The sequence below is a fragment of the Rutidosis leptorrhynchoides genome, chromosome 1, assembly GCF_046630445.1.
Source record: "Rutidosis leptorrhynchoides isolate AG116_Rl617_1_P2 chromosome 1, CSIRO_AGI_Rlap_v1, whole genome shotgun sequence".
Taxonomy (NCBI): Eukaryota; Viridiplantae; Streptophyta; class Magnoliopsida; order Asterales; family Asteraceae; genus Rutidosis; species Rutidosis leptorrhynchoides.
The window spans coordinates 310,919,960-310,931,453 of NC_092333.1; positions in this window are offsets into that span (position 1 = coordinate 310,919,960).

Here is an 11,494-nt window from a genome sequence, read left to right on the forward strand (position 1 = left end):
TTGCGAACAAGTTTAGAATTAACTACACTATGTTCTAGTGATTACAAGTTTATAACGTTGAATAAGACAACTTTTTATGTATGAATCGAATGATGTTATGAACATCATTACTACCTCAAGTTCCTTGGATAAACCTACTAGAAATGAGAAAAATGGATCTAGCTTCAAACGATCCTTGGATGGCTTGAAAGTTCTTGAAGCAGAATCATGACACGAAAACAAGTTCAAGTAAGATTTCCACTCGAAATAAGATTGTTATAGTTATAGAAATTGAATCAAAGTTTAAATATGAGTATTACCTTGTATTAGAAAGATATCTTACTGTAAATAATAAAGATTTCTTGAGGTTGGATGATAACTCTACATGATTGGAAGTAAGCTAGCAAACTTGGAAGTATTCTTGATTTTATGAAACTAGAACTTGTAGAATTTATGAAGAACACTTAGAACTTGAAGATAGAACTTGAGAGAGATTAATTAGATGAATAAAATTGAAGAATGAAAGTGTTTGTAGGTGTTTTTGGTCGTTGGTATATGGATTAGATATAAAGGATGTGTAATTTTGTTTACATGTAAATAAGTCATGAATGATTACTCATATTTTTGTAATTTTATGAGATATTTCATGCTAGTTGCCAAATGATGGTTCCCACATGTGTTAGGTGACTCACATGAGCTGCTAAGAGTTGATCATTGGAGTGTATATACTAATAGTACATACATCTAAAAGCTGTGTATTGTACGAGTACGAATACGGGTGCATACGAGTAGAATTGTTGATGAAACTGAACGAGGATGTAATTGTAAGCATTTTTGTTAAGTAGAAGTATTTTGATAAGTGTCTTGAAGTCTTTCAAAAGTGTATGAATACATATTAAAACACTACATGTATATACATTTTAACTGAGTCGTTAAGTCATCGTTAGTCATTACATGCAAGTGTTGTTTTGAAACCTTTAGGTTAACGATCTTGTTAAATGTTGTTAACCTATTGTTTATTAAATCAAATGAGATGTTAAATTATTACATTATCATGATATCATGTTGTATTAATATATCTCAATATGATATATATACATTAAATGTCGTTATAACGATAATCGTTACATATATGTCTCGTTTCAAAATCATTAAGTTAGTAGTCTTGTTTTTACATATGTAGTTCATTGTCAATATACTTAATGATATGTGTTTACTTATCATAATATCATGTTAACTATATATATATATATATATATATATATATATATATATATATATATATATATATATATATATATATATATATATATATATATATATCCATATATATGTCATCATATAGTTTTTACAAGTTTTAACGTTCGTGAATCACCGGTCAACTTGGGTGGTCAATTGTCTATATGAAACCTATTTCAATTAATCAAGTCTTAACAAGTTTGATTGCTTAACATGTTGGAAACATTTAATTATGTAAATATCAATTTCATTTAATATATAAGAACATGGAAAAGTTCGGGTCACTACAGTACCTAGCCATTAAATAAATTTAGTCCCGAAATTTTAAGCTGTTGAAAGTGTTGACGAATCTTCTGGAAATAGATGCGAGTATTTCTTCTTCATCTGATTTTCACGCTCCCAGGTGAACTCGGGTCCTCTACGAGCATTCCATCGAACCTTAACAATCGGTATCTTGTTTTGTTTAAGTCTCTTAACCTCACGATCCATTATTTCGACGGGTTCTTCAACGAATTGAAGTTTTTCATTGATTTGGATTTCGTCCAACGGAATAGTGAGATCTTCTTTAGCAAAACATTTCTTCAAATTCGAGACGTGGAAAGTGTTATGTACATTCGCAAGTTGTTGAGGTAACTCAAGTCGGTAAGCTACTGGTCCGACACGATCAGTAATCTTGAATGGTCCAATATACCTTGGATTTAATTTCCCCCGTTTACCAAATTGAACAACACCTTTCCAAGGTGCAACCTTAAGCATGACCATTTCTCCAATTTCAAATTCTATGTCTTTTCTTTTAATGTCGGCGTAGCTCTTTTGTCGACTTTGGGCTGTTTTCAACCGTTGTTGAATTTGGATGATCTTCTCGGTAGTTTCTTGTATTATCTCCGGACCCGTAATCTGTCTATCCCCCACTTCACTCCAACAAATCGGAGACCTGCACTTTCTACCCTAAAGTGCTTCAAATGGTGCCATCTCAATGCTTGAATGGTAGCTGTTGTTGTAGGAAAATTCTGCTAACGGTAGATGTCGATCCCAACTGTTTCCGAAATCAATAACACATGCTCGTAGCATGTCTTTAAGCGTTTGTATCGTCCTTTCACTTTGCCCATCAGTTTGTGGATGATAGGAAGTACTCATGTCTAGACGAGTTCCTAATGCTTGCTGTAATGTCTGCCAGAATCTTGAAATAAATCTGCCATCCCTATCAGAGATAATAGAGATTGATATTCCATGTCTGGAGACGACTTCCTTCAAATACAATCGTGCTAACTTCTCCATCTTGTCATCTTCTCTTATTGGCAGGAAGTGTACTGATTTGGTGAGACGATCAACTATTACCCAAATAGTATCAAAACCACTTGTAGTCCTTGGCAATTTAGTGATGAAATCCATGGTAATGTTTTCCCATTTCCATTCCGGGATTTCGAGTTGTTGAAGTAGACCTGATGGTTTCTGATGCTCCGCTTTGACGTTAGAACACGTCAAACATTCCCCTACGTATTTAGCAACATCGGCTTTCATACCTGGCCACCAAAAATGTTTCTTGAGATCCTTGTACATCTTCCCCGTTCCAGGATGTATTGAGTATATGGTTTTATGAGCTTCTCTAAGTACCATTTCTCTCATATCTCCAAATTTTGGTACCCAAATCCTTTCAGCCCTATACCGGGTTCCATCTTCCCGAATATTAAGATGCTTCTCCGATCCTTTGGGTATTTCATTCTTTAAATTTCCCTCTTTTAAAACTCCTTGTTGCGCCTCCTTTATTTGAGTAGTAAGGTTATTGTGAATCATTATATTCATAGATTTTACTCGAATGGGTTCTCTGTCCTTTCTACTCAAGGCTTCGGCTACCACATTTGCCTTCCCCGGGTGGTAACGAATCTTAAAGTCATAATCATTCAATAATTCAATCCACCTACGCTGCCTCATATTCAGTAGTTTCTGATTAAATATGTGTTGAAGACTTTTGTGGTCGGTATATATAATACTTTTGACCCCATATAAGTAGTGCCTCCAAGTCTTTAATGCAAAAACAACCGCGCCTAATTCCAAATCATGCATCGTATAATTTTGTTCGTGAATCTTTAATTGTCTAGACGCATAAGCAATCACCTTCATTCGTTGCATTAATACACAACCGAGACCTTGCTTTGATGCGTCACAATAAATCACAAAATCATCATTCCCTTCAGGCAATGACAATATAGGTGCCGTAGTTAGCTTTTGTGATGACCCGGGAATTTTCGACCAAATTTAAACTTGAATCTTATAGGGTTTCGACACGACAAGCAAAGTCTGTAATGTTGAAGTCTCAAAACCTTTGAACTGTGTTCATGTATACATTTGACCTTTGACAAATCCCAACGATTCACGAACCATTTAATCGTAAAGAGAAATGTATATATAAATAACTATATCTGTAGATAATTTATATATTAAAAATATACTAATAAACCATTATGTGATTTAGAAAAAAATTACTTTAACTTCTTATCTACAACTGTTTATTTAAATATATAGAGTAGATTGAAATTACATAATTTGTCAACGATTAACAAAGTATTAAATGTATAATGTTATACTTTGAGTTTAAATATTTTAATGTATATAATTAATGCATTCATCTAAGTAATAAACCTGGATATGTAAAACATAATTATATACATAGAAATTGGAATATATATACATATATATGATGTATAAACATAATTATTATTATATGTATATTGATAGAATGTATAAATATTAAATATGTGTTATTATATAGGTACTAAATAATACATAATTAATAATATGTAATATCATTATATTAAATTTAATTACAAGTAAAATATAAATGTTATACAAAAATTATATTTTACTTCCATTATTATCATTAAGATACAAATTATTATCATTATCTTATCAATATTATTATTATACCTACTATTAATATAATTAGTACCAATTTGATTTTATGAATATTAATAATAGTATTAATATTTCTATTATTATTATTATTAGAATTTATCATTATTAATAGTATTATCAATATTATTTTTAATATATTTGTTATTAATTATTAATATTAATCAAATATAATTTCATAAGTCAAAATTTCGTACAAGTATGATGTATATCATATTCTACTTTTGATCTCTTCCATTTAACAAGATTCCTACTCCACTAAATATTGTCGATGACTTAGTGTCTTTAATCATTCAATTGATTTAAGATTCTATGCATTAGACTTCATGTATCATCACAATTCACTTATAATATATATATATATATATATATATATATATATATATATATATATATATATATATATATATATATATATATATATATATATAATTCACAATACAAAAGATCACCTCTATCATCCTATCCGTTAACCATGAAAACCACCCAAAACACCATTTCTTATTGCTATACGAGCACCCTGCAAACTACCATCCTTCAACCTGCAAACCCCCACCATTGATCATCCTTAAACCTATGCTGCTGTATGCAAGCTCTCTACTCCAAAAACCCTTCGAAAACCCTGCTGCTACTACCTTATGATTCTGTTATAAGCAACTACCACCCACACACAAACCAAAATACTACTGCAGTTTCTTTATTGACTTCTGTCTTCTGTTGTAATTAAACTCCATCACTTTTTAATTATTTTCTCCTCTCTTGTTCCTGCTGTTGTTCCTGTGTCTCCTGTCTCACCAAAACTGCTACATCAGCTGCTGCTATTATGCAGCCCATATGTTGTTTCTGCTTACAATCAAATCCTTACCATAACCACTAATGGTTACTACTACAGCTGTTGCAACTCTGGTAAGACCTCAAACAAATTAAGATGAAGTAGTATACAAACTAATCTCATAAACTTTTTGTATGATAAAACAATTACTAAATTAGAAAACATAAAGATTTCAATTGTTAAATACAATCCAAACCAAATTGTGTCTGTTAGAGAAATCAAAAGTTATCATATAAATATATATACCCGTTTGACTGATTTATAACTTGGCAATTCTTCCTGATGAATCAAAAAGGGAATATACATGTTGCAAATCGACGGAGACTCTATAAACTCATCAAGCTTCCATCCGAATCCTGCAAACGAGCATTACTATCAATTCATCTATTACCTTTGATACGATTCGATCAAATAAACATTACTACTGTTCTCTGTTAATCACTACTACTACGAATAATAACCAAAACCACAATCAAATCTTTGACTATAGCCGACTACTATTAAACCTTTCAAGAACACCATTCAGGAATGTTCATGTTCGATTCATAAATAAATAATTAAAGAAATAAATAAATAAATAATTAAATAAATAAATAGATAAAATACAGATTATATATTTAGAATGAAATCAGTGAATCAATTACCTATTTCACCAATTAATGAAACCGTCTCCTGATCGATTAATGAAGAATGATGATTAACGAGGAAGAAGAAAATGGATGACCTCGAGCAAGGATGATGACGAATCGAAGAACTGCTGTTCATCAAGGATTGTTCCTTGATTGCTCTGTTAATGATGATGATTGTTGATGGATCAAGATGATGTTGTATGATTCTCTCTGCGTTTTGCTTTGGCTGTGGGTATCCTCGATCTGTTTTGGGGAGGTCAACAATAGTAAAACGCGTAATTTTCATTTATTTAAGTATTACTCCATATTACTCTAATTATTAGTATTATTATTATTATTATTATTATTATTATTATTATTATTATTATTATTATTATTATTATTATTATTATTATATTATTATTATTATTATTATTATTATTATTATTATTATTATTACTAAAAGTATTATCACTAAAATTTGTATTATTATAATGATTATTTTTTTATTAGGATTTACATATAAAGATTTCAAAATACATTACATACTATTATATTTTAATATGTTTTACATATAACAATATAAATAATATGTATACAATTATTTATATACTACATAAATATATTGTATAAAATAAATTGTAATATATGTTATAGAGCGTTGATACGGAATTAATTAGACCTTATTATAAAATTTTATATATGTAAACATTAATTTAAAACAATATATAAGGTATATAAACATAAAATAGATATGGTATTGATAATATATTAAAACATAAAGATATTGTAATAAATTATCAACATACTTTAATAAGGAATTACTATATTAATATTAATAAAGGAATATTATAATAACTTAATATCATAATATATAAAATAAGGATATAATAGATAAATAAAGTATATACTGGAATTTAACATAAAACTTTTATAAATATTATATAATATTTGAATTATTACCATTATACGTATTATACGTTTATAATAGTATCTGATATATAATACTGTTATAGGTTCGTGAATCCGAGGTCAACCCTGCTTTGTTCAGTTGTTAAATGTCGTTATATGTATTTTTACTACAAAATACATTATGTGAGTTTCATTAATCCCTTTTTAAATGCTTTTGCAATATATATTTTTGGGACTTAGAATACATGCGCTGCTTTTATAAATGTTTTACGAAATAGACACAAGTAATTGAAACTACATTATATGGTTGAATGATCGAAAACGAATATGCCCCTTTTTATTAAGTCTGGTAATCTAAGAATTAGGGAACAGACACCCTAATTGATGCGAACTCTAAAGATAGATCTATCGGGCTCAACAAGCCCCATCCAAAGTACCGGATGCTTTAGTACTTTGAAATTTATATCATGTCCGAAGGAGGATCCCGGAATGATGGGGATATTCTTATATGCATATTGTTAATGTCGATTACCAGGTGTTCAATCCATATGAATGATTTTTATCTCTATGTATGGGATGTATATTGAAATATGAAATCTTGTGGTCTATTAAAATGATGGAAACGATTATTTATGTTAAACTAATGAACTCACTAACCTTTTGGTTGACACTTTAAAGCATGTTTATTCTCAGGTATGAAAGAAATCTTCCGCTGTGCATTTGCTCATATTAGAGACATTACTTGGAGTCATTCATGACATATTTCAAAAGATGTTGCATTCGAGTCGTTGAGATCATCAAGATTATTTATTAAATCAGTTATAGTTAGATATAATATAAAATGGTATGCATGCCGTCAAATTTCGTTGTAATGAAAGATTGTCTTTTCAAAAACGAATGCAATGTTTGTAAAATGTATCATATAGAGGTCAAGTACCTCGCGATGTAATCAACTGTTGTGAATCATTTATAATCGATATGGACTTCGTCTGGATGGATTAGGACGGGTTTCTACAGTTGGTATCAGAGCGGTGGTCTTAGTGAACCAGGTCTTGCAGTAGTATGTCTAACTGACAGTCGTTAAGATGCATTAGTGAGCCTGGACTTCGACCGTGTCTGCATGTCAAAAGTTTTGCTTACCATTTTTGTCGAAAATCATCTGCTTATCATCCTTAGGATATTACCTGCTTATCATTCCTAGTCTAGACACATCTTACTGCAATGATTGCATGAAAAGTGTATAGACAAAATTCGTATCTTAGCGTATCTGCTAATTCATATCTTAACGTATCTGTTATTGTTATCTTTGCCTGACAGCTTCCGTAGATTCCTCCGTAAATTATGAGATTTTAGTATTATATATGTATATGAAAATTATGTATTGCAAGATACTAATCTACATCCTATAATCTATTTCTTATCGAAAGTCCTTCATCTGATCGCACGAGATGAATCCCTCAACTAGATCGAGTCCCTCGGATTCCGACAGCTATTCCGATAGTTATCCCGACAGCTATTCAGAATGGATAGTCATCTAAGCTCCGGACGCAACGACACCAGAATGAATTAACCAATCATCCATCCCTAAATTCATCTGATGGATTCATAGTCGACTTAATCAATGGAGACACGCAGAAGGCGATCTCATCCACTAACCGAATTCACCTTTTGGCGAAGAACCTGAAGCACTTACCGGCGAACCTGTTCGTAACACCATTCCACCCTCATTTCCCAAATATCTCGCCACGACTATATCATAACTCAGATTCTAAAACTTATTCATCTGTTCTTTCCGACCGACAATCATCCCGGGGTAATCGAAGAAGTCAACGAGCTTCGCGCTCGAGTAATCAACTTGGAGAACATGGTGCAAAACTTACTAGCTTCAGCAACATCACCGGCATCAACAGAACCATCAGTAACAACACCAGTACCATCAACAATCCATGCCTCGACATCTCATTCTGTACCTCGAATATAATTATTATTCTATGAATCGTTCTATATCATTTATCTTCGTTCGACATGGTGATTATGTAATCTCTAATATGTTAGAGATTATATATTCTTGTTCTAACGATAAATCAAATGAATTTAATATCATATTGACCCAAAAATCTATGATTACATCTGAAGAAAATATATATGTATATATGTTTTCAAAAAGATTGTAATTAAAAATTCTCTTGTACAAACTGTTAATGGTGAAAATATTTTAACGGGTAGGTAATACCCGAGGAATATTTAAATTTCACATTAATAAGTTACATTGTACATTCTTCGAATCTGATTCAACAATCATTTACTATCCTATTTACAATCACAGATATACGAATCCGTTAACCACAAAACAACCATTTTCATTCAATTTTATATTTGGATTTTGACCTATCAGAATCCAACAAGTGGCATAATGAAGAAATAATGGACACAATAAAAATTGATTAGAAACAGACTAATTGACAATATGAAATTTTGTTAAGAAACCACGCTAACAAAATCCTAGCTAACTGTTAATTCCATATTACATTTTATTTATCGCAATTTAATTATCGCAATTTATTTTATCGTAATTTTAATTCTCGCAATTTTATTTAAATGTCATTTAATTTCTGTTATTTACTTTACGCACTTTAATATTCGTCATTTATTTTTTATTTTTTTTTATTTTACGCACTTTAAATATCAGGACACGTATACAAGGTTTTGACATATCATATCGACGCATCTATATATATTATTTGGAATCACCATAGACACTCTATATGCAGTAATGATCGAGTTCTCTATACAGGGTTGAGGTTGATCCTCAAATAATATATATACTTTGAGTTGTGATCGAGTCTGAGACGTATACGGGTCACGACACGTATTAAGTAATTCGAATATTGTATATTAAATTATATATGAATTATTGGGCTGTTACTGTGGACTATCGACTGTGGACTAATAACATTGGATAATTAAAAGGAATTAAAATATTGATTATAACATATGAAACTAAACATTCTTCAAGTTTGCCACTTGATTTCATCTTATACCTCATTTGTATCTTGACAATTACAATCTGCGTTCAAACTTTTCATGATTCTTGAAAATACCTCAATCGAGAGGATGAACCAACCACACTTCATCTACAGAAAGAAAGATTGATGCGTATAATTATGCACCTGAAAACTCTCAGAAACTGAATAAACGTTTAACACGTAGTTGTGCTAATTCCTTTAGTGTTATTATTACCCAAATTAACTTTGCATTTCCTTTACAAATTAGCAAATTTTGTCACAGCTCCAGCAAGTCAACTTTGACTTTTCGTTCGAAACAACCTTATTATAACCTTGATATATATATTTGGGCTCTTTTATTGTTACCGGGGAACCTTTTATATTCCACCATATTACCAACAGACGTACCAGCAACCTTGTTGCTTCTTGGCTTAAATCTCTCTGATAAATCATTATATTTATTCATAGAAACCCTATCATATACTCATCCGCATCTTGTAACGAGAACTGTCATACCAATTACCGGGAATCAGCAATCAGTACTTTGAAAACTCACAGCATATTTACATCAAGAGTTATATGTATTACATTTATCCCTTAGAATTATGATCTTTCATTCTGAAATTATGAAAAGCACTCTGTCACAAATCAATATTATGAATGTTGAAAAAGTTGAATGAAGCAGCAGAAACCATAGACAACCGTAAACGACCTTAATCATCGGAAGTTTGATGATAAAGAATAGTATGTTGGAAAAGCTCAGAAAAGTTGGAACTGAAAAACGGATTGAGCTAACCACGAAGGAGACAAAGGACAAATACAAGGACCATACCATATATTCAAAGAATCCAGGTAATTCTGGATCCGATGAAACCTTCAACGAATATCTTGCTCTGAAGTCATATTAAAATCTTGCGGAAAATCTTTCTCCATCAACCATCGAACTTAGAAATTCAAAAATATCATCATCAATATCTTCGATATTTATGGGGATATTATCATAAATATTCTCGTCCAAAATTATATACCTCTTCGTGCTTTCTGTGTATCATTATATTGGAAACATTCGATAGAAAATTTAGTACCAAAAAGCAGATTATGCGAAATTAAGAAGAAAGCCGTGGACAAATCACAAAGAATAAGTTTGACTTCAAAGAATCCAAATCATTCAATGTCTGCTAAAGTCTTTAGTGAAAATCTTGCTCCTTACTCTAAACTCTTGCAGACAATAGTTTCTATCATCCTCTGATCTTAGATATCCCGAGATAATATCGTATTTTTCATTATAAATATCCTCTATATTTCTGGAGATATTTTTATAACTATTCTTATCTGAAATCATTAATCTCTTCGTGCTATCAGTATTACATCATATTGAAACTGTTAGTTTCTATATTCTATAAACTTTCAAGCTTAAAAATATGAATGTTATTGAAGTAATGTTGGGAACTGATGCATGAGTTAGTATAATATAACGACACTTGATCAACGTGATTATATTACAGTAAGTCATGCTGAGTTTCTAAATGGAACATGATGATTCACAGATTATAACGTCATCATGTGACATGTTACATAACTCTTTCATTCTGATTAACTTCTGAACATATCAAGAAAATATATTCTTGATAGTTCTATTCTCAGTGACTCTGGTAATTTAACAAATCAAATCGTGTTATTACGTTCTTTCTTGTTTAGAACATTATATTCATTCGAAACTCCATACTTACGAATTCTGGACCATTACAAGAAGTGTCCAAACGTAAAAAGAAGAAACGAAGGGACAAAGCTCCAAAAGAAATAGAAATTGGAGTATAAATCGCAGCAAAGAGGAAGGAGTATTAACTATGGATGAAAATGATTATAGAAAACAGATATAGGGACATTGAAATATAACGAAAGATATAAAGCACGATAACAACACCTAAATTACAAACCGTGTATATCAATGTTTATCGCAACATAAAGACACGGGAGAATTATAAGTACTATAACCCCAAGGGCAAAGT